Raw genomic sequence first — 26054 nt, 5'->3', positions numbered from 1 at the left:
CAAAGTTTTTCCTTGTCTGTATTTTTCTCTCTGTTAATTTTTCTCTCTCAATTCTCTTTCTGATTCTCTCTGTCTTTTCCAATGTCTCAAGTATGTAATTCTGTGTGATGTAATTTGAGGGGATTTCCTTAAATAAAGGGCTTTTAGGGGTAACAGTTAAGGGGAATCAGATAAGGGGGAAGATGTTGGGTAGTTTTAAGATTTGAATTTTTTAAAATATTTTTTTAGTTAAAATATAGAAAATAAAAATAAATTAAAAATACAATATTAACTACTTAATTTTTATATTTAAGAAAATATAATAAAAGTTTACAAATAGTCAAAAATAAATATAATTAAAGTAATACTAAAACTACTAGCTTATTTATTCAAATTTTAAAGAGAAATATATATTTTTGAATTTTTTTTATTATTTTAAAAATAAAAATAAAAATAAGATATCCCAAAATATAACTTTATTTATTTATTTTTAATTAAAAACTTATTGAAAAATAAAATAAGAGCTAAAATAGATATTGGACAAAATATAAGTATTTAATGTCGAGAAAAAAAATAGGTTTAAAAACTCGGAGAGAGTCAATAATAGCGTGTCTACATTTCGCCCCTCTTTGTGTGAAATCTCGAAGTGTTTTCATACAAAGAAGTAGACAAAGAGATGGTTTTTGGTCCTTCGATTATTCGAAAAATGAGGATAAAATATGTGACCGAGTCTTGGTTTTAGATCGCCTACATATTCCGGGTTATAAGAGAATCAGGTCACGTGTAGTTCAAAGGTAAAATAGTGAGAGAACGAGTTAGAGATCGAGTGAGGTTCCGTTGAGTTTTCAGTTCATGACTTCTGTTTTTACAGTCACATGAATAACAAAAATAAAATTGTAGATATAAGTGAAAGATCCTATCTATTCAGCTATTCTGCAATCTTGACTTGAATCTTCATGACTTTTCAAATAGTGAGATAGTCGTTAGTTTGAGTTGAGTCTTGAAAAATGAAATGTTCCTCCATGTTGGCTCTTGCCATTGGAGAGGAACTTGATAATCTTCCTTCTTCAGACTTTCCTCTGACTTGAACTTGAAAATCTTCACCCTATTCTTCAGGCGGGCTCCTGAACTTGCAACTGATAATGTTTACCCTATTCTCCAGGTGTGCTCTTAACTTGCTATTTCTTCACCCTATTCTTTAGGCGGATTCCTGACTTTCTATTTCTTCACCCTATTCTTCAGGTGGGCTCCTGACTTGTTATTGACTCAAAATAAAAGGTAAACTAGTAAAGAAAAATCGCACTCTTCAGAAGGGTCCCAAGAATAAAATAAATTTCCATTATTCAGGAAAGTCCTGAGCAGAAAATAAATTCTTATTCTTCAGGAGGGTCCTGAGCATAAAATAAATTCTCATTCTTCAGGAAGGTCCTGAGCATAAAATAAATTATCATTCTTCAGGAAGGTCTTGAGCCAAAAAATAAATTCCCATTCTTCAGGAGGGTCCTGAGCAAAAAATAAATTTTCATTCTTCAGGAGGATCCTAAGCATATATAAATTCCAATTCTTTAGGAGAGTCCTGAGCATAAATAAATTCACATTCTTCAAGAGGGTCCTGAGCATAAAATAAATTTTCATTCTTCAAGAGGGTCCTGAGCATAAATAAATTCTCATTCTTCAAGAGGGTCCTGAGCATAAAATAAATTCTCATTCTTCTGGAGGGTCTTGAGCCAAAAAATAAATTTCCATTCTTCAGGAGAGTCCTGAGAAAAAAAATAAATTTCCCTTCTTCAGGAGGATCCTGAGCATAAAATAAATTCTCATTCTTCAGGAGAGTCCTGAGCTGAAAAGTAAAAGTCCCATAAACACGAACAAAATTTTTGCCCTAGTTTGCACTAGAAAATTTTGTGAGTGTAATCAAATCACAAGTTTTGGAAAGTACAGTAAGGAGGGTGAACCAAGGCCTTACTAAAGAAATACGTTTCTTCAAAGTAAAACTGATGACCAAAATTAGTAAATTCGTCTCTTAACACATGAAACTTACATTACACAGACAAGAAAGTGCGTCTCCTAAGGATTAAATGAAATGACTCAACTAGAAAGTGCGACTTTTAGGGGTGAATGTTCAAGTTAGGAAGTGCATTACCTAACACATAAAAACTGAAATACCCTGACTGGAAAGTGCGTCTCCTAGGGGTTAAATGAAATGACTCGACTAGAAAGTGCGTCTTCTTGGAGTGAATGTTAAAGTTAGGAAGTGTGTTACCTAACACATGAAAACTGACATACCCTGACTGGGAAGTGTGTCTTCTAGGGGCTACATGAAATGACTCGACTAGAAAGTGCATCTTCTAGGAGTGAATGTTCAAGTTAGGAAGTGTGTTACCTAGCATATGAAAACTGACATACCCTGACTAGGAAGTGAATCTCCTAGGGGTTAAATGAAATGACTCGACTAGAAAGTGTGTTTTCTATGAGTGAATGTTCAAGTTAGGAAGTATGTTACCTAACACAAGAAAACTGACAAACCCTGACTAGGAAGTGCATCTCCTAGGGGTTAAATGAAATGACTCAATTAGAAAGTGCATCTTCTAGGAGTGAATGTTCAAGTTAGGAAGTGAGTTACCTAACACATGAAAACCGACATACCCTGACTAGAAAGTGTGTCTCCTAGTGGTTAAATGAAATGATTTAACTAGAAAGTACGTCTTATAGGAGTGAATGTTAAAGTTAGGAAGTGTGTTACCTAACACATCAAAAATGACATACCCTGACTAGGAAGTGCGTCTCCTAGGGGTTAAATGAAATTACTCAACTATAAAGTGTGTCTTCTAGGAGTGAGTGTTCAAGTTATGAAGTGCATTAACTAACATACCCTGACTAGGAAGTGCATCTCCTAAGGGTTAAATAAAATGACTCGATTAGAAACTGTTTCTTCTAGGAGTAAAGATTTAAGTTAGGAAGTGCGTCACCTAACACATGAAAACTGACATACCTTGACAAGGAAGTGTGTCTCCTAGGAGTAAATATAAGAACTCGACTAGAAATTTTGTCTTCTAGGAGTGAAGGTTCAAGTTAGGAAGTGCATTACCTAACAAATAACTGAAATGACCTAGACAAGAAAGTGCGTACCCTAGGGGTTAAATGAAATGACTCAACTAGAAAGTGTGTCTTCTAGGAGTGAAGATTCAAGTTAGGAAGTGTGTTACCTAACAAATTAAAACTTAAATTAACCATACAAGAGAGTGAGTCTCCTAGGGTTTAAATGAAATGAATCGACTAGAAAGCACATCTTCTAGGAGTGAAGGTTCAAGTTAGGAAGTGTGTTACCTAACAAATAAAAACTTGAATTATTCAGACTAGAAAGTGCGTATCCTAGGGGCATGGGATGATGAGTTTTCACCATGACTATGCTTACTAAACATGTGAAGCAATATTGCCTCTTGCATTCGCAAAAGTGAGGAAATGCACCTTTTGATATTTAAGCTTTGAATCCCTTGATTTAAAGATAACATGTGTTTTTTGTTTCATATAACGAAAACTTGTGAGTTTTTTAAAAAACATGGTGGTTGATTTGCGGCTTTTGGCTACCAAGGCGACGACTCTTGCACTTGTCATGCTCAGCTCCATTTCAAATCATTGATAGGTATTTTTGACTTGTCATACTTTTGATCCCAAATTCTAGCTACTAAAAGTATTTGACTCAACTCATATTTCCCTTGCATGATGCCCCTGGGTTGAACTTCTAATGCACTTTTTATATTCTTATGATCCTAAAAAAAAACTGTCGGATGACAAGCATTCTCGAATACCTTGCTTTATTTTTGAAACATGTTATCTTTGTGTGTCGGCTCTTTGTCTTGATTTGCACAACAGAAGGAGTTGATAGCAAGTTTTGAAGTCCTTTCTCATTTGTCTTGACATAAATTTGACTCAAAAATACACAAAAGATGAAGATAATGATTTTTCTTTTGACCACAAAGACACAAAAAATAAAAATAAAAATAAGACAATATCTTTTTTTTTCAAAAATGTCAAAAAGAAAAACTTATCTGGGAGTGGCAGCTGATTCTAGTGGTTATGACATGAATTTTGAACTAAGAAATCGGATCTTTCCACACTAATCATTTGTCAAATTTTGTTAACTTATTGAATTTGAAATGGATACATTCTTGAACTTGCTCCCTTTGGATTACAATCCTCCTTCGGCTAGTGGCACCTCAATAAATTTTGGCCAACAAGCCTATCTTATTTTTATTTTCTTCTCAACTCACTGTCGTCTTATGATGCCTATGAGGATTTTCACCTATAAAACTCTCTCATTTTTATTGTTCTTACAACTCACTATCACCTTATGGTGCCCAAGAGGGTTTTCACAGATAAGACACTCTTATTTTTTATTGTTCTCACTTTTTTTTATCTACGAAGAAAAATGGATCCCAAAATATGAAACATCATATATCCATAACATGCTTAGCCTTGAAATTCTCAAAGATTGAACAAAAGGTCTTTCTTTGGTTATAACTTGTCTTTTGGAAAGGGTTAGAAAGAAAGGGAGGCATGAAGCTCAAAATATATATTATATAGGGTGAGATTTACAATTTTCGAAATCGACTCATAAGGAAAATAACTTTTTCCTCAATTTTATTTCATACTGGGCAACTTTAAATTTTTCCTTTGTTGGACCGAACCCTTGAGTAGGGCTGCCTACGTATCTTGTCATAGCAAGAATCAGGTCAAACATAATTCAGGCAAGTCATTATTTTTCTTGATTTTGATTTTTTTTCATCATCATTTTTTTATCATCATCATTTTCATTTTATTTTTCATTTTGAACCTTTGACTTTAATTGATTCCTAAAGAGGATTATGAAAGAAAAATCAAATCAAAGCTCAAAAGGGGTAAGCAAGGATGACACAACATTTGGATAGAAGAATCAAATGTCTTAGTCATATCAATCCTTAAAAATGCAAATACATAACATGCAATGAGAGAGTGGATCATAAAAATCATGCACATTTTTTCAACATTGACCTTGACTGAGCAGGTGATCACGTGTCACTTCTTTCATGCTTGTGAAACATATAGGCCCATTTGTGTTGTACTTTCCTCACAACAGATGACTATTTTTTTTAGCTAACTTCCTTTTGCTTTTTCTGACAATAGAAATTATATATTCTCTGGTTGATCTCATTCAAAATGGTTGAGATGGACCCAAAGTGATTGCCTCAATATATTCAAGTGAGCCTGTAACTAGGTCCCCAAACATCTCAATACTTTACTTATTTCCTTATATTATTTTTGTCAACTTAATTTCTTGACTCGATGTTTCAGCATTAGATTAGGTTTTAAGATCTGGTGAAAATTCATCATGCATATCATATCACTAGAATCCCCATAAAAAGAACTATGTAAAGAAAGGAAAGACAAATAAATAATATATCTTAAAAAATAAATAAACATAAAAATAAAAGGGACACACATTTTGTTGTCAAAAAGATAAAAGTGTTTGAACAAAGACAATAAGAAATAAGACAAGATAGATCCCAAACTACAACCCTGAAATAATCCGGGTGGCCAGAAGAAAAACAAAACAGACTCTTAAAACTCCCTCCTTGTGAGGAGTGAAGTGACTTTTGAATTGCGGAGCTTTGACATTTTAGCCATTGATTTGCACCTCAGCCTTAACGGAGTCTCCATAATCATTGCTACAACTTTTATTTTTTTTCTTGGCCCTAACCATGCTGAATTTATTGCCGTCAAACTCTCTCCAAAGTAAATCGTCAGTAGTTATTTCTTTCCCCTGCTCCTCTTATTTGATTATAAAACTTTTTAGATGAGCCAAAGGATCGCCATGGCCCTCGTACATGTCCAACTTTGATGTTTTGGACTCTAGAGGAAGGTGAACATTATTAAACATGTACAAATTCTTGTAAGAAACTCTTTTTTCTCTCTCAGTATTTGCATGTTTCTCATATTTTGCTTCAAATTACTCATTTTCTAGGCTATTTCTTCTTATTCCTCATTTCTGATAGTCTACACCAACTCATCTCAGATCCTATACCATTTTTTGTGGGTCATCTTGCCTGTTCTTTAGACCTGGTGTTGTATGGGTGAGATGTTAATTTAGCCACAAACCAACCACCTAAATATTATTTTTATTTTGGTAATAATGAATGGGTTAGGGTTTAGTATTTTCAAAACTTTTCTTAAGAATATCACCAAACCCAATAAAGGTTGCTTACGTATCTCATCAATGTGAGAATCAGGTGTGCGTAATTCGTGAAATATATGTCGTATAAAATTCAGCCTCAAGACCCCTAAAGGTTCAGAGTTGTTTATATCTATTTTATTTTGTAAAAATTAGAGCCCATTTGGTATTACTATTACAAAACTGTTTATTTAATAAGCACTTTTATAAAATAGCATTTCAGAAAAGTGCTTTTAAAAAAAGCAATTTGTATTTGGTAAATTCATTTGTAAAGTATTTTTGATAAACAGATTGTATTTGGATAATCTTTTTCAAGAAGTTCTTTTTTGAGACAAATAACCAAAAAGGACATGTATCAATAGACTTTTACTACTAAAATCTATTTATAGAGAAAAATTTATTTTAAATATCTATTATAATATTTTTAATTAAAATTTTATTTTTATTTAATTAAAAGTACGTACTCTATAATTTTCAATCAATATTTATATACATAAATACATTAAAAATATTAATAATGCTATATTACTTAAATAATTTAAACATCACTTTAAAATATAAAAAAAATATAAAAATTATTTCATAAATTAAATCATTATTTTTGAAAAAATTAATGAAAAAAATAATTAGTCCTTCATACATCACAAAATTCTCAATGATTTCATCCTTAATTTTATTATGCAATATCTCCATACTAGTAGACGATATGTCTTGTATTGCTGAAGATATACCAGAAGGCTCATCTCCTTCTTCATAAATGTAAATGACATGGTAACAAATATGTAACTTTTCATGAAATATTTATTTAAAATTAAATAATTGACGAAAAATTTACAAGTGTTATCAAAATATCATTTATTCTTGTAACGTGATTTATCTGTCATTTGTTATCATTAATAATAAAAAATAAAAAGTTATATATTCTTCGGATCATCATTGGTGATTTTTTAAAATTTATTTAAAGAAAATGAGTGAAAATAAAATAATAATATATAAATCATAAATAAAATAAAGAATTATGATGTAATCTGAAGTATAATATTTTAGTCATTAAAAAAGTAATTTTCTGCTTCTACTTTATTGAAAAGCAGAAATACTCTGCTTTTTTCCAGAAACAGAAAAACTGCTTCTGCTTCTTTTTAAAAGAACTTTTGCAAGTTTACCAAACACCCTTCTTTTCAAAAAGAGTATTTTTTTTCTCAAAATAAGTGTTTTTCTTTGGAAAATAAGTAATCCCAAACAACACTTGGTCTTATTATCTCTAAAGATTCATGGCTACTGATATATATATATATATATATATATATATGTATGTACGTATGAAAATTGAACTTGAGTATAAGAAAAATAATTATGAAAGTAATTATATTTTCAAAATATTTTTCAAATAAATCTATGAATAACTTTTCAAAAGACAGGGTCGTACCCCGAAAAAGGGCTTCCTGGGTATCCCGCTAAATAGTGAGAATCAGACCCTCGTAGTTCATGAAAACCTTAAGAAACTATATATATATATATATATATATATATATATATATATATATATATATATATATATATATATTATTTTCTTTGAAGAGTGATTTACTAAACTTGAGGACAATATACTCTCTTGCATTTTACCAAGTTACTAAAAGCCGGTCAATAATTAAATAGCCTTTCAAATAAATGTCAAAGAGCACGTAGGATGCACATGTTGGTCATTATAAAGAGGGACACCTATCCTAGACAGACCCGACCCCTGTACCGATGAGTCCCGCTAAGTCAAATACACATGGTGCAAATAAAGCGGAACCTAATAGGGATAACTAGATTCTGAGTTTCAGTTCTTCTAAGTTTAACCTAATAGGGATAGGTGTCTACACTTACTTACCCAAATGGACACTCGAGTCGGGGAGGGACAACTTATTTGGTAGCAGTGCTACTCCGTCTTTGTTGTCGATTCAAACCCCACCTAACATGTGTGACTAATAATTTTTAACTAGGTGCATTGACACTCCGACTATCTCAAAAATAAGGTAGGATACATACGTTGCATTGCTTCTATCCTATTTTGAGAGACTCAAAGGGGGTGCGCAAGAGAAGATATTTATAATACAGTTCAATCAATATCAAAGCGATAAATGAGCAACAAGTAGCACATTAGACCAACAAACACAATATCAAAAATAATTAAAGAAAGCAAAAACAAATATTAAAAGCTCGAATTCTAATAGTCTCCAGCAGAGTCGCCAGAGATGTCACACCCCTTTTTCGCTCGAGGGTCGAGTCAAAGGGCTTTTCCAATTAAAGTGACAATATTGATTAGAGATTGATTTATTTACACAGACGTCACTCAAAATTGAGTTATGGTGTTTCAAGTCACCTTTTGAATCCCTAATAAAAAAAAATGACTCTTCATTGGTCTGCGAAAACAGAAGATCGGGTAAGGAATTCTGTTGACCGATGGGAATGTGTGAGGCACCCCTTGGATACCGTGGTTCTAATACGGTCACTTTTATTGACTTATCTTGACTTAAACTATTTTGATAAATCGTATTAAAGCCTAAATTCACTCATTTTTTACTATGCTTAAGTCTGTCTATATATCTTATATTAAACTAGTGAAAATTAATTTTAGAAAATATTTGTCAAAGTGCATTATTGCATCTTTGAATTATTTTTAAATGTCTCAAAAAGATGCGTACACCGCATTCTTAATTGAGACAAAAATTTTAAACGTGTCTAAAATTTACCATTCGTTAAAGGGGTTGATTTCATCTCCTGTAAACTCGAGACAATTTTTTCTTATTCATTTTATTCTTTTTCACTCTTTTACAAGGAGTTTCGAAAGAAAATTCATATCTCATCTCGATTCTCTCACATTTAACTATCGAGCCATAAACTTTTAGCAAGAGGTCGATGGCTCTAATATTTATGAATCAAAACCAACTAATTACAAGCACAAATTAGCAACAACTAATCACGAAAAATAACTCAATCGTTGTAAGTGAAGGTGGGATTTGAAACGGTAGATAACAAAATTGATATATGACTGTCATAAGCCACATGTCCTTCATAGAATAAAATTATTTAGATTTCATGTTTATAACAATTCATGCAATATGAATTTCAACATGAAAAAAGAAACAGCAAGGTACTTGGATTTAAAAACCAAGCAAACATGAGGCATACCATTATCATTTTTTGCTCTAACCGATTAGTAATTCAAATCTGAAAGAATTTGTTTTAGCTTTAGGAATTAATGTTTAAAAATGTATCTCATCTTCTCCATCGATGAATTGATAATAGAGTCCACTTTAATTCAAACACAAATTAGAACATATTTATATTCAAGGGTAATTAAATATCTTGAAACCTCCAAATCCACGCACAAATATTAAAATGCTCGAAAGGGTAATTAAACATACAACTCAAATTTAAAACCACACATAAATAATCAACGCAGATTTCATGCTTTGATTCACAATGATAAAACTTATGGAATAACAGTACAAAAATGGGATAAGAACCTGTGTGATGAACTTAAATGATTATACGAATAGAAACACCGCCACTGAAAATCCAAACGGAGACCTAACCTTCACTCTTCTCTTTCTTTTTCTTCTCTTTTTTACTGCCATTCTCTGTTTTCTTCTTCAAAGTCTTTCCTTTTCTGTATTTTTCTCTTTGTTAACTTTTCTCTCTTAATTCTCTTTCTGATTCTCTCTGTCTTTTCCAATGTCCCAAATATGTAATTCTGTGTGATGTAATTTGAGGGAATTCCCTTAAATAAAGGGTTTTTGGGGGAACAGTTAAGAGGAATCAGATTGGGGGTGTGGAGGGGGGGGGGGGGGAGAGGTTGAGTAGTTTTAGAATTTGAATTTTTTTAAATTAAAATATAGAAAATAAAAATAAATTAAAAATACAATATTAACTAATTAATTTTTATATTTAAGAAAATACAATAAAAGTTTACAAATAGTCAAAAATAAATATAATTAAAGTAATACTAAAACTACTAGCTTAATTATTAAAATTTTAAAGAGAAATATATATTTTTGATTTTTTTTGTATTATTTTAAAAATAAAAATGATATATCCCAAAATATAACTTTATGTATTTATTTATTTTCAACTAAAAAATTATTGAAAAATAAAATAAGAGCTAAAATAGATATTGAACAAAATATAAGTATTTAATGTAGAGAAAAAAAATAGGTTTAAAAACTCGGGGAGGGTAAAAAATCACGTGTCTACATACCCGGAAAGCAATGCCTTTAGAGTATAGTTTATTAGGGTGAGTTTAGCGTTTATGTGTATGGTGATACCTCATTCTATTGAGTGTTGTGCTTGTACATTTAAATAGAGGTTATGTCCTCAAGTCTAGGATTGTGACTTTGATCTAAGTGGGAGATGATGAGTTAAGGTAGTTCCCGAATTTTCTTCTGGTGGTAAATTTTAGGAAAGATTCATGATAAATTTAGTCCTATTATAGCAAGCTCCTCCTACTTCAATTTAAGAGGTCATTCTACTAATGTCTTATGTATTCAAGTCATGCCTATGCCTATGATTCACGTTCTCTATGCACTTATGTCCATGTTCTGACCTCCAAAATAGAAACAATAGTGTCTCTCTATAATCCAAGTTTTCTAGTGTTCAAGCTCTATGTTGTGATGCTTATTACCCACAGATCTATGTCTCATATCATGTTTACTTCTAAATAACTATGCTTTCTGTATGTTACCGATTCATTTTATGTTGGGTTTAGCTTAAAGTGATAAAGTTTATGACTATCTCAGCTCTGAAAATGAGAAACAATAGCTTCAAGTATCAAGCCTTATCTCAATCATTAACTTCATGAATTCTGGCCTTATGTTATACAAGTCATGATATATGCGCTCATGTTTCTCACCGTAAGCTCAGCCCTACAAACTCATGTTGTACTATGTTTATACCTAAATAACTCTCTATTTATGATCTAGACATCTAATGTATGAAGTATTTCATGCCTATTGTATCATATCTGGCATCTCATGCCCTACCTTGAGTAGTGCAACAAGAATGAGTTATAATTAAATAGTGTTACTTCCATTCATGATGCTTATACTCGGGTCCGTCAATGACCCTCCGTATGTTAGTATGATGGTGGTTGTGGAAGCATAGTAATGTCTTAGGTAGGGGAATAGATGTTCTTAAATGTGAAAATTTTGATGTGATTCTCGAGCTAGGGTTATAGGTGAAGGAGAAAAGAAGGAGATAAACTTTCTTTCTGTGAAATAGTTAGGAAGGAGGTATGCGGCAAAAATCTTTGTGAGAGTGATTGAACTTGCTAGTCTTAGTGGGAATATCCATGTAGTGGGTATAATAATGATAGGCTTGAATGTGGTGATTGATGAAAATGCAAACCAATGTGTTATGTGGTTAGTACTCTTTGATTGAAGATCTGAGGGTGTTTGATTATAATGATAAGGTAGAGTAGTATTCCTAAAGGGACGTAGGGTATGGAGTCCCGTAGATTAAGCTAGCATCTTTTAAACTCCGGGTTAGGCTTCAACATAGAAGTGTTATACAGTGGGACTTAAACTATTGAAGATTAGGTGGGTTGTGGGAGAATTGTAAGTTGGAAATAATGAAGTATGTTATTTATTATTTGAGACATAGATGAGTAGTGTTTCTAACTTTAAGGTCAATTTGTTATATCTTGCAAGGTGGAGAATGCTTCTATTTATATCTCCCGTGAAATCTTAATTCATGATTAGTACCGATGTAAATCAGGCCTATGATCACCAAATAAACTCGTACCATATATTCTGATGATTATGATCCCTAGAACTCATGTGCAAGTCCATCTCTCTGTCAATTCTTATTATCTCACGCTTCGTGCTTACCCGATTCACTAGGGGTTTTCATGAATCTCTTTTGATACCTTTGCATATTTTGTTGTGGAAAAATGTTCAATGCGATGTTACGTTCTTTATTCCATACTTTTAGAGCTTTAACAAGTTCTTATCCATCACTCGAAGATGAATGATCTCAATAGGGAGATAATGTAACATCCCGTAGTTGTATCACATTAATAAAGCTCTCTAAAATGACCTTTAGGACCATCGTATGGATGGTAGACCAGTTTGGACGTTGTGGGTTGCATTAGGGGTATTTTAAGACCTTAAAAACAAGTAGGCATCGCACAATAGGACATTGGAAAAGGCTATGTATTACATGACAAACACAAAAGGCCACTGGAAAGGGTGTGCAATGGCCATGCATCTCTAACTTGGGGTTGTGCAATGGCCATGCGTCGCCTACCTTGGCTTGGGAAATTATTGTGTGCCGCATGGTAATTGAATAGCGGCGTAACTGCTCCATTTTGTATTATTTTAAGGACATTAAGATCTTTTCACATCCCATATCCATTTCTAAATCAATATGGATGAAATTAAAGTCCTTTATTACGTATTAACATCCCAAGATCCCCAATTCATCTTTCCTAAGCAAAATAGAGAGAAACTAACTAGGGTTTGAGAGATAAAGCCTTAAGGATCAAATTTTCTCAACATTTTCGTCAATTCTAAGATATGTGGAACTATCCTAAACCTCATGGACATAGGTATCATTTTTAACAAGTTTTAAAGGCACGAAATTATGTATTCAAGAAGAGTTTTTAAAATACTTTGAAGAATATGCATCATGAACCCATTTTGATATGTAATCATCAAGTTTCCGTAGTTTTGAATTATATTCACGTGTTTAAACATTATATGATTTCGAGAATTAATATGAGTGCATGATTCATGAAATTTTCCTCTCCACGTAGAATTTGTTTGATTTAACGTAATATGGGTTGTTCAATTGCATGTTCTAAAGTATGAATTAAATGTTTTACTATAATTCATGTACTTGAGTTAATTATGAAATGAGGAGAGGGTGTTTTCTTGTTATACATGCACTCTTGTGTTAAATGAAAAAATAGCACGTAATTTATGAAAAGAGTTGGACACCGTATGTTGAAAGCTTGAAACATGATATTTTTGCATAAGTTTTTCATATGCTACTAGAATAAGAACTGGCATACGTTGTTTACATCTTTTGTGTGGCCATTTATATAATTTTTGAATAAAAAGGGCTATGGATATATTATGACATGATTCGACTTGCAAGTCTAGGTATGACGATACCTATTATGGAGTGTTGTTAGCATGAAAAAAAGAAATATTTTAAGAGCATGAAGCATGATTTTAAAGAACTAAAAATTGGCTTAAAGAGAGTGAGGTGGTCACTTGAAGAAGGCATGAGTTCAGATAACGCATTGCCCAAAATCATGTTTTGTCTATACGAGTTTATTATGTCCTGTAATACGACGACCCTATGGCGTAGTACGTATGGCAGACTCGAATCCTTACGGTAAACTCGGATTGGAGGCTTCGCCACCAAGTTAAGGGAGGAATTCATATATCACGTAGATTAGTATGAATGTAGGGTGACCCATCTAACTCAGAAGTAAAATAAAGAGTTGAGTCATGATTGCAAGAAATTTTTGAAGCTTAATAAATTATGCCCATGTGTTCTCATTTACCTTATGCTAAACTATTTTACGAAATGCTCTCACTTATGTTATACAAATTATACTATATTTTTGGATTATTCTATATATAAGTACTTTTGAGTATTGACCCCTTATATTTCAGGTTTTGAGGCCCAGTCCCATGATTTGCAAACCAATCGACTATTTCCAGACTGTCAGAGATTGGTGAGCTTCCATTATATCGGAAGGTGTCTATCCCACGTGTTAATTTCCTTTTTATGGTCTTTATGATCTACCTGGGGGCCTTGTCCCTACCTAGATAGTTTGTACTCTATAGAGGCTTCATAGACAAGATTTGGGTATTGTATTGTCATATTTTCTTGACACAGTTTGTATTGTAAGTTACCATGAATTTTATTATATCTTTCGCACTTTGATTATGTATAAATTATGCTTATGATAGTATGCAAAGAGATTTCTCAGACCTTCATAGTTCGGGATGCCCGTCGCGGCCATGTCCTCGGCTCGGGTCGTGACATTATTAGAGAATTCTCCACAGTAATTTGAATATGTCATGATTAACTATCCATTTTTCTCTCTAAGGACACTTCTCCCCATTACTGATGAATTCAGAGATCTTTGTATTTTTATTTTTGAAATGATAGAAATTAGGTAAAAGTTGATCAATTGGTCTATAATCAAGCCAGTTATACCATCAAAAGTAAATATTATCTTTGAAAACTTTTTAAACAATATGTTTTTCACAAATATTCCTTGAATCAAGAAGTTTTATCCAAATATGAGGTTGACATGAAATTCATTTTTTTGCAAAATGGGATAAGTTCCTCGACAATATTTTTTTTCAAGAAATTTTTTCTAAATAGAATCTTTAATTCTAAAATTTCACCAGATATTAGCCCTAAAAACATGAATTATATATTGGATGGATCTAAAAACAATCCTTTCTTCTAAGATAGGGAGGTAAAGCTTCTTCGTTCCGAACAATCCAGTACATTTTATTTTTACAATTTTTGTTACTTCAGAAAAATTAGCGAAAAATTATTTAATTTGTCTAGTAGTAATTTTAGGAAGATCAATCACAGAAAGAATATATAAGAGAATAGAATATAAAACAGATTTGACTAGAATAGACATACCTCCACTATAATATCATGTTACCTTGCCAGCCTTGAATTCTGTTAACTATTTTAGAGATTAATTTTTCAAAGTAAATAATTTTTTCCTTCTATGTATTATAAATAGGAGCTCCTAAATAGTTGAAGGGGAAACTTGTTTATGAGTTTCATTGCAATAGTTTCATAATTACATAATATAACAAGTTGTATTTTATATTTTTGCAAACTATTGCTACAAAAATACAAATACATATAATTTTTACTGTCCTTAAGATCGATATATATTTTGTATTTTTGTAAACTGTTGCTATAAAAATACAAATAAATACAAATACATATGCTACAAAATGTAATTTGATAAAAGTGTTGTTAGTTTTTGTAATTTAATACTTAAGTATGCTACTTTATGTAGTTTTTTCTTAATATATTGTACAAACACATTTATTAGATGTTCTCATACTAATCGAAATTCCTACTTCAAACATCTACAATCGTGTGATTTTACTGTGCCTCAAGTACTCAAAAGAGTGCATATGAGTTAAAATATGTCGGTATTAGAAAGGCTCCTATTTCAACTCAATCAATCAAAAGGACACTTTCCAAAAAAACATGCATTAAAACGGACATGAAAGCACCATGTGGATCAAGAAGAAGCCCAATCCACAGTTTATATTTACATGCCCCTATTCTATATCAGAGCCACACAAGCACCACGTGGTCACCACATAAGGTGCCAATAACCAAAAATACGCCTCTCGCATGCTTCTTATGACCAACACATGCTCTGTCATGTGTCGCTCTTCTATTGTTTGGTCAAATTTAATTCAAAATGCTAGATTCCTTAATATTCTGATGTACCTTTTTTACTCTGTTTAATCTATTCAAAATACCTTTAAAGTTTTAAAATACTCTAGGGTTTTCATCTTTTCTCAAAATAGTCGCAATTTCTATTCAATCTCTCTCATCGTCTTTTTTTCCTTGATCTGTAATGGCAGAAAGTCTATTTGACTTTTTCTCTATTTTGCGAAAGATTTTGACCTTCATTTATTGAAATCAGAGGTGTCTAAGGTTATTTTGAGTAATTATTTATGAAAAATCTTCATAAAATATTGAGATTTTAATCGAGATATCTTAAAATCTCATTACAAAAATACAAGGTGTTCTCTTTTGCAGGATTCCTTTTTTTCTTTGGCCTTTTTAGGCAAAGTTTCATCTCATTTTTCTCTCTTTTATGATCCAATGTCGAATTCGTCCAAATCCTTCAACGTTTAGATTCAAGAGTTTATTGACTTGAGTTCGAAATTCTAATTCCACTTAAAATTATTTGAATTCCAACACATCAATTTTATTCTTTATAAGTACCGGTCTTTGACATTCATTTTGATTCACATTTTGAATTAACTAGATCACACTCTAAATTCATCATTGTAATCAAATCTACTTTAAATTTTTGTTTCACCTTTCTACTAAGATGGTGAATCTGAAGGTGTTCGGAGTCAAGGCCATTGACATTCAAGAATAGATCTTTGATCGAAAGTATTTATACTTATTGTGCCCAGAAAGGTCAGTGAACATTAATTTCCCTTTTTACTATTTTCTCAAATTTTATGTTAAAATGTCTTAAATTGCATTTTAAGACATTCATTTTGATTCATATTTTGAATACCTAGACGTCACTCTAAATTCATCTTTTCAAGTAATCGGATCTACTTTAAATTTTTGTTTCACCTTTTCTACTGAGATGCACTCTAAACTCATCATTTTAAGTAATCGGATCTATTTTAAATTTTTGTTTCACCTTTTCTACTGAGATGATGGATCTGAAGGTGTTTGGACTCAAGGACATTGACATTCAAGGATAGATCTTTAATAAAAAATACTTACGTTTATTTATTGCGTCCAAAAAGGTCAGTGAGCACCCACCTTTTTTCTATTTTTCCCCTTTTATGTTAAAATGTCTTAAAATGCATGCCCTAAGTTTTGTATGTATATTTTATGTGGATCTCTTGATCAAAGTGGTACATATTTGAAGTAATCATATAAATCCGTCATGACTAAGCTTTAAAATTTTAATTTATTTACAAAAATTTCCTTGTGGCCTAATGTGTTTCAATTCGTTCGGATTATGATATAAAAAAAATTGCTCGAAATTATTTTAGAAATCATTCTCTGTTACATTAAATTTTAAATGATAAAAGTTAATTTTAGTTGAGGATAGAAAAGGAATAAATTGATAAACGAATTTTCGTAAACGATTAACATTTTTGAAATTTGCTTGATAATGTAAGTCTTGTCTTAGTTAGAAGTCTACCATGATATGTCAATTACACAATAAACTTGTGTGTAAGCATCATGATAGAACTCCAAATCAATGCAAACTTATTGGGGCTAAAAGTATATATTCTTCAATTTTATGTAAAGAGAACATATTTCAGAATATCAAAGCTATAATAGTATGATGTTATAACAAAATATTAAAAATAGTCACCATTTACTTAAAAGCTCACATTTCATTTTCATCTAATTACAAATAAAATCTACGATTAATTCACAACTAATCATCACTTCAAATGAGTTAAGCAAAAAAAGATAAAAAATTACCATTTACTAAAATGATAGTTTCATTTTCATCTAATTACAAACAATCTCCTATTTCTCCCTGCTGATAAAAGTGCACAAGTTTAACTACTTTCTTCTCTAGTAAACTTTAGCAATTCCTCTGAGAACTTTCGTCTACGCTCAACCATCACATAGGAATTTTCGTAGATTGGCTGCAATGGGTACTATAAGTAAATAGAAATAATTTTTGTTAATAATCTTCAATTAATGGTGTTAGTGTGCTGGTTAAGTTAAAATGGGCTTAGTTAATAAATAAATTGAGCTAAAATTCACTCAAAAGTTACTTGAGAAAATTGAAGGAAAGGTGTCGTTTAAGTCTTGAATGAAGGATTGGTGACATTGACCAATTTAAAAGGTCAAACATAATTAAAAAACTTGATTAGATTAATTGTGGACTTGATTAATATTTTCTAAACTTTTTAATCTTTTCAAAAATATAAATTAATCACACCCACAAAACTTCCCTCCTTCTACAAATCAATCTCTCTCTCTTCTCTCTTTCTCTCGATAGTTTTTCTCTCTAACCTCTCCCAACCAACAACTTTTCAAATTTTTCCCTTCAATCTTGTGAAACTTCAACTTCTGGCAACAAATAGTTTTGAGTTCTTGCCCTTTCCTTTTTGACTTTCAACAGTCAGTCGGCGTGACAACATTCTCCGGCGACAATAACTTCGAGTTCTTCATCGTTTCTTTTCGATTTTCACGAGTAAAAAATTAGGGCTTTTAAGTTATGACGAAAATGAGAAACTTGATTTGTTGGTGTTTGTTATTTTTTTTTATGTTTTTTGTTGTTTTTTTTAATGTTTGTTATTTTTTAGTTGAATTTCTCATCTGGATGATCTGCTATTGTTGTTTTTAATAATGGATAAAACATGTAACGTGAATCCAACAGATGAGTATTTATTGCAACATATATGACTAATATGTTGCGCAGATTAGTAATCTGTTGCAACATATATGGCTAATCTGTTGCACAGATTAGTAATATGTTACAACATATATGACTAATCTGTTGCAACATATATGACTAATTTATTGCAACAAATAAGTAATCTGGTGCAACATATATGACTAATTTATTGCAACAAATAAGTAATCTGTTAAACATATATAACTAATTTGTTTCAACAAATGAGTAATCTGTTGCAACATATATGACTAATCTGTTGCAACAAATTACTCATCTGTTGGATTCATTTTTTAGTGTTGTAATATGAACCAACATATGGGTCATCTGTTGCAATAGGTTAGCCATATATTGCAACAGATTACTCACTTGTTGCAATAGATGAGTCATATGTTAGATTCATGTTACAAGTTTTATCCATTGTAGCAGTATCAGATACACCAAATAAGAAATTCAACAAAAATTATAATTTTACTTACAAAATAAGCTATGAAGTAATGTCCAAGTGATATATGAACAAAATTTGACCTAAATTTTTTTTTATAAAATTTCAATAGGGGTACAACGAATAAGTAAAACACATGAAAAATTTTATGAAACGGGTAAAAAAGACAAAAATAATATACCATACATCAAATACAAAAGGATCAAGCGGATAAACATTTGAGTTCTCCTAGAAATGTTTAAGTTCCCTAATATTTTAATTGCTTTCTAATAGTTGACCCATCTTTTACAACAGATTTTCTATCTGTTTGATAATTTTCAACACATGAATCATCTGATGCAACATGCTAGTCATCTGTTGATTCAAATTAAGCAATTATTAGTAATAACTAAATTGATTTAGCTAAAATTAAAGACGTCTCTGCGACAATGGGACAAACAGTTGTGTTCTCCTAAAAATATTTGAGTTCCGTAGTATTTTAATTATTTTCCAATAGATTATCTATTTGTTGCAACAAGTTAGTCATCTATTGCAACCGATGTTTATAACAGGTTAGTCATTTGTTTATTCAAATTCAGCAATTATTAATAATAACTAAATTAATTTAATTAAAATTGAAGACAAGTCTTTAATACAAGACCTTACACAAATGGACAAATACTTGAGTTCTCCTAAAAACATTTGAGCTTTAGTATTTTAAATTGCTTTTCAACATATATCGAACTCGGAACTAAAATGAGCCACGAAATTAAAAAAGTGACCAAAATAGGCCACCTATTTAAAAAGTTACCAAAATAGGCTACTTTTTTCTTAACGGTCAACTAACGGAGTTGACTTTTATAAAAACGTAAGAATTTCTTATGTTTTTACATTTTTTTTTAAAACGTAAGAAATTCTTACGTTTTACAAAAAAACGTAAGAATTTCTTACATTTTACACGATAAGCGAGGAAAAAAATACAATGAATTGTCAAATCAATTAAAAAAGTACTAAAAAAAGAGTTGTTCAACGTAACAAAAAGTTACATTCTTAATTTTTTATAGCAGTGGTCCCCCACCCACAATTCTTTTTTCCACAAATGTCCCATCACTTCTACTTTTTTCTCTTTTTACATATGATAATTATGAATTTTTTTATTAGTTAAATTTATTTATATTTTACATGTAGTTCAAATAATTTATTTTTTCTAATAAATTTTTACGTTTTACATAAAAAAATTAAAAAAAGAAGCATCAATTACCTCATTAACTTAACAATTTTCTTATATTTATTCTATATAAAAAAATAATCACTTCTATCCTTAATTATTCGATTTCTCTTTAAAAAAATTATACTTTTGAGTTTTCCTCTACTCCAAAATAGTGAATTGTTGAATTATTGTCGATCAAATATGCTACTATATACAAGAATTATATTTCTTTAGGAGTGTTCCTAAAAAAATATATTTTCTTATATTAATTTAGGAGTGTTCCTAAATTAAATTGTTATTTTTTACTCCATTAATTATAATATGAAACTTATTTGTGCATGTGAGTCTCCTCAATATCCTAATCGAAATACTAATCGAAAACTACGATGAATCACTATCCGAAAAAATTAATTTCATATTTTTAACACACCAAAAAAATATAATTCTTGTATATAGTAGCATATTTGATCGACGATAATTCAACATTTCACTATTTTTGAGTAGAGAAAAACTCAAAAGTATAATTTTTTTTAGAGAGAAATCGGATAATTAAGGATAGAAGTGATTATTTTTTGATATAGAATAAATATAAGAAAATTGTTAAGTTAATGAGGTAATTGATACTTCTATTTTTAAATTTTTTTATGTAAAACGTAAAAATTTATTACATAGAGGAAAAAATAAATTATTTGAACTATATGTAAAATATAAATAAATTTAACTAATAAAAAAAATTCATAATTATCATATGTAAAAAGAGAAAAAAGTAGAAGTGATGGGACATTTGTAGAAAAATGAATTGTGGGTGGGGGACCACTGCTATAAAAAAGTTAAGAACGTAACTTTTTGTTATGTTGAACAACTCATTTTTTAGTATCTTTTTAATTGATTTGATAATTCACTACATTTTTTCCCTCGGTCATCGTGTAAAATGTAAGAAATTCTTACGTTTTATATTTATAAAACGTAAGAATTTCTGACATTTTTCAAAAAAAATGTAAAACATAAGAAATTCTTACATTTTTGTAAAAGTCAACTTCGTTAGTTGATTGTTAAGAAAAAAAATACAAAAACATAATAAATTATTACGTTTAGCCTATTTTGATAACTTTTAAAATAGGTGACCTATTTTGATCACTTTTTAAATTCTGTAGCTCATTTTGGTTCTGAGTTCACATATATCTTGTCTATTTAATAATTTTCAATAGATGAGTTAGCTATTGCAACATATTAGTCATATGTTGCAATAGATGTCTATATATGTTTGGTCATTTTCAACAAATGTCTTTAACTGTTTGGTCTTTTCCAACAGATTACTCATCTATTGCAACATGTTAATTGAAATCATAATTGAACTTATCAATTCATCTTTAATTTTAGTTAAATCAATATTGTTATTACTAATAATGTCTTAGTTTGAATCATTTCAAATAAAATTGGTAAATTAACACTTTACTCAAGACGAATACACTTAGATAATCATGTAATTACTATGAGATTAATTGAAATCGTAATTAAATTATAAATTCATCTTTAATTTTAGTTATATCAATTTAGTTATTACTAATAATTACTTAATTTTAATTATTTCAAATCAAATTGGTCAATTGATCATTCTACTTGAGACGAAACACTTAGTTGATCATGTAATTACTATAAAATTAATTGAAATTGTAAGTCAACTTACTAATTCATCTTTAAAATTAGTTAAATCAACATAGTTATTTCTAATTATGGCTTGGTTTGAATCATTTCAAATAAAATTGATCAATTGATCACTCTACTCAGGACGAGCACACTTAGTTGATCGTGTAATTACCATGAGATTAATTGAAACAATAATTGAACTTATTAATACTAGTTAAATCAATTTAGTTATTACTAATATAATGACTTAATATGAATCAATAGATGACTAAGATGTTGCAAAAGATGAGTAGTCTGTTGAAAATGACAAAATAGATAAAGACGTCTGTTGCAACAAATTAGTTACCTATTGCAACAGATTAGTAATCAGTCGGAAATAACAAACAGATAAAGTCATATATTGCAACAAATTGATCATCTGTTGGAAATGACCAACAGATAAAGAAATTTGTTACAACAGATGACTAATCTATTACAACATATGTGTATATTTGTTTGATAATTTTCAACAAATAACTCATCTGTTGCACAACAGATTAAATCTGTTGGAATAGGTTATACACTTAAATGATCATGTAATTACTATGAGATTAATTGAAATTGTAATTATTAAATCAATCTGGCTATTACTAATAATGACTTAATTTGAATCATTTCAAATAAAATTAGTCGATTGATCACTCTACTCAGAACGAACTCACTAAGATGATCGTGTAATTAATATGAGACTAATTGAAATCGTAACTGAACTTATCAATTCATCTTTAGGTTTAGTTATATCAATGTAGTTATTACTAATAATATCTCAATTTGAATCATTTCAAATAAAATTGGTCAATTAACACTTTACTCAAGATGAATACACTTAGATGATCACGTAATTACTAACTATGAGATTAATTAAAATCGTAATTAAAATTATCAATTCATCTTTAATTTTAGTTAAATTAATTTAATTATTACTAATAATTGCTTGATTTTAATTATTTCAAATAAAATTGGTCAATTGATCATTCTACTTAAGACGAAACACTTAGTTGATCATATAATTACTATAAAATTAATGAAATTGTAAGTCAACTTACTAATTCATCTTTAATTTTAGTTAAATCAATATACTTATTTCTAATTATGGTTTGATTTTAATCATTTCAAATAAAATTGGTCAATTGATCACTCTACTCAGGACGAACACACTTAGTTAATAGTGTAATTACCATGAGATTAATGGAAACTGTAATTGAACTTATTAATTCATGTTTAATTCTAGTTAAATAAATTTATTTATTACTAAATAATGGCTTAATATGAATCAATAGATGACTAACATGTTGCAAAAGATGAGTAATCTGTTGAAAATGACTAAACAGATAAAGACATTTGTTGGAAATGACGAAAAAAATATAGACATATATTGCAACAGATGACTAACTTGTTGCAATAAATGACTCATCTATTAAAAATTATCAAACAAATATAGACACCTGTTGCAATAAATGACTAAGTTGTTGCAACAGATGACTCACCTGTTAAAAATTATCAAACATATAGGATATATATTGGAAAATAATTTAAAATACTAAAGCTCAGATGTTTTTTAGAGAACTCAAATGTTTGTCCCATTGTCTAAGGTCTTGTCTTTAATTTTAGTTAAATCAATTTAGTTATTACTAATGATTTCTTAATTTGAATCATTTTAAATAAAATTTATCAATTGATCATTCTATTAAGGACGAATACATTAATTGAAATTGTAGGTGGACTTATCAATTCATCTTTAATTTACTCAAAATCAATTTATTTATTACTAATAATGACTTAATTTGAATCATTTGAAATAAAATTGGTCGATTGATCACTCTTCTCGAGACGAATATACATAGTTGATCATGTAATTACTATGAGATTAATTGAAATTGTAAGTGAACTTATCAATTCATCTTTAATTTTAGTTATATCAATTTAGTTATTACGAATAGTGGCTTAATTTGATTCATTTCAAACAAAATTGGTCAATTGATCACTCTAATCATGACGAATACAATTAGTTGATAATTTAATTACTATTAGATTAATTGAAATTGTAAGTTTATCTTTAATTTTAGTTAAATAAATTTATTTATTACTAATAATATCTTAATTTGAATTATTTCAAATAAAATTGGTCGATTGATCACTCTACTCGAGACGAATACACTTAGTTAATCATGTAATTACGATGAGATTAATTGAAATGTAAGTGAACTCATTAATTCATGTTTAATTTTAGTTAAATCAACATAGTTATTACTAATAATGGCTTAATTTGAATCATTTAAAATAAAATTGGTCAATTAATTATTCTACTAAGGATGAAACACTTAATTGGTCATTTAGTTATTGAGATTAATTGAAATCGTAATTGAACTTACTAATTCATCTTTAATTTTAGTTAAATCAATTTATTTATTTCTAATAATGGTTTAATTTGAATCATTTCATATAAAATTTGTCAATTAATCATTCTACTCAGTACGAAACACTTAATTGATCATGTAATTACTATCAAATTAATTGAAATCATTATTGAACTTACTAATGCATCTTTAGTTTTAGTTAAATCAATATATTTATTTCTAATGATGACTTAGTTTGAATCATTTCAAATAAAATTGGCCAATTGATCACTCTACTCAGGACGAACATACTTAGTTAGTCGTGTAATTACCATGAGATTAATTGAAACTGTAATTGAACTTATTAATTCTTATTTTATTTTAGTAATCAATTTAGTTATTACTAATAATGACTTAATGTGAGTCAATAGATGACTAACAAGTTACAACAGATGAGTAATCTATTGGAAATGAACAAACAAATAAAAACATCTGTTGAAAATGACCAAACAGCTATAGACATCTATTGCAACAAATGACTCACTTGTTGCAACAACTAATTCATCTATTGAAAATTATCAAACAGATATAGGCATCTGTTGCAACAGATGACTAAGTTATTGCAATATATGACTCATCTGTTGAAAATTATTAAATAGAAAAAATATGTGTTGAAAAGCAATTTAAAATACTAAAGCTCAAATGTTTTTTAGGAGAACTCAAACGTTTTCCCCCCTTGTCTAAGGTCTTGTCTTCAATTTAATTATTATTAATAATTGCTTGATTTGAATCAACAAATGACTAACCTGTTATAAGCATTTATTGCAACAGATGACTAACTTGTTGCAACAAATAGGTGATCTGTTGAAAAATAATTAAAATACTAGGAAACTCAAGCATTTTTAGGAGAACTCAAATATTTGTCCCATTGTTTTAAAGACTTGTCTTTAATTTTAGCTAAATTAATTTAGTTATTACTAATAATTGCTTAATTTGAATCAACAGATGACTAACATATTGCAACAGATGATTCATATGTTGAAAATTATCAAACAGATAAAAAATCTGTTATAATAGATGGGTTATCCATTAGAAAACAATTAAAATACTAGGGAACTTAAATGTTTTTAGGAGAACTCAAATGTTTGTCCCCTCGATTCTTTTGCATTTGATGTATGATACAATATTTTTGTCTTCTTTAACTGTTTCATGAAATTTTTCATTTGTTTCACTTATTCGTTGTTCCCTTGTTGAAATTTTAAGAATTTTTTTAGGTGAAATTTTGTTCGTATATCACGTGGACATTACTTCATAGGTGATTTTGTAAGTATAATTATGATTTTTGTTGAATTTTTTATTTAGTATATTTACTACTGCTACAATGGATAGAATCTGCAACATGAATTCAATATATGAGTCATTTATTGCAACAAGTGAGTAATCTATTGCAATATATGAATAATCTGTTGCAACAGATGACCCATATGTTGGATTCATGTTACAACACTATAATACAAATCCAACAGATGAGTAATCTGTTGCAACAGATTAGTCATATATGTTGCAACAGATTACTCATATGTTGCAACAAATTAGTCAATATGTTATAATAGATTAGTCAATATGTTGCAACAGATTAGTCAATATGATGCAATAGATTACCCATCTGTGCAGCAGATTACTCATCTGTTGGATTCACGTTACATGTTTTATCTACTGTTGAAAAAATAGCAGTAGCAGATACACCCAGATGAGAAATTCAACTAAAAAGTATAATTTTACTTACTAAAATCACCTATAAGTAATTTTCAAGTGATATACGAATAAAATTTGACCTAAAAAAATTTGATCAAGTAGCAATAGTAGCGGTAACAACAATGTTCAACAACAAGAAGATGATGATGGTGAACAAAAAGAGATGATAATGAAGAACAAGATGATGATAATGAAGAAGAAGATAATGAATAAAGAAACAACAACAATGAACAACAAAAATCACGAAGAGAGAGAAAACTTAAATAAATGAGAAGAGAGAGAAACGTGTC

General features: G+C 29.7%; 1 protein-coding gene across 1 annotated transcript in view; it reads left to right on the top strand.

The window, feature by feature from the left end:
• Positions 1-26054, top strand: part of LOC124892589 (uncharacterized PE-PGRS family protein PE_PGRS3-like) — an 84611-nt gene that overhangs the window by 13643 nt on the left and 44914 nt on the right. The gene's annotated exons all lie outside the window — the stretch shown is intronic.

The sequence above is a fragment of the Capsicum annuum genome, unplaced genomic scaffold, assembly GCF_002878395.1.
Source record: "Capsicum annuum cultivar UCD-10X-F1 unplaced genomic scaffold, UCD10Xv1.1 ctg4869, whole genome shotgun sequence".
Taxonomy (NCBI): domain Eukaryota; kingdom Viridiplantae; phylum Streptophyta; class Magnoliopsida; order Solanales; family Solanaceae; genus Capsicum; species Capsicum annuum.
This window is presented reverse-complemented; position numbering and strand designations above follow the sequence as displayed.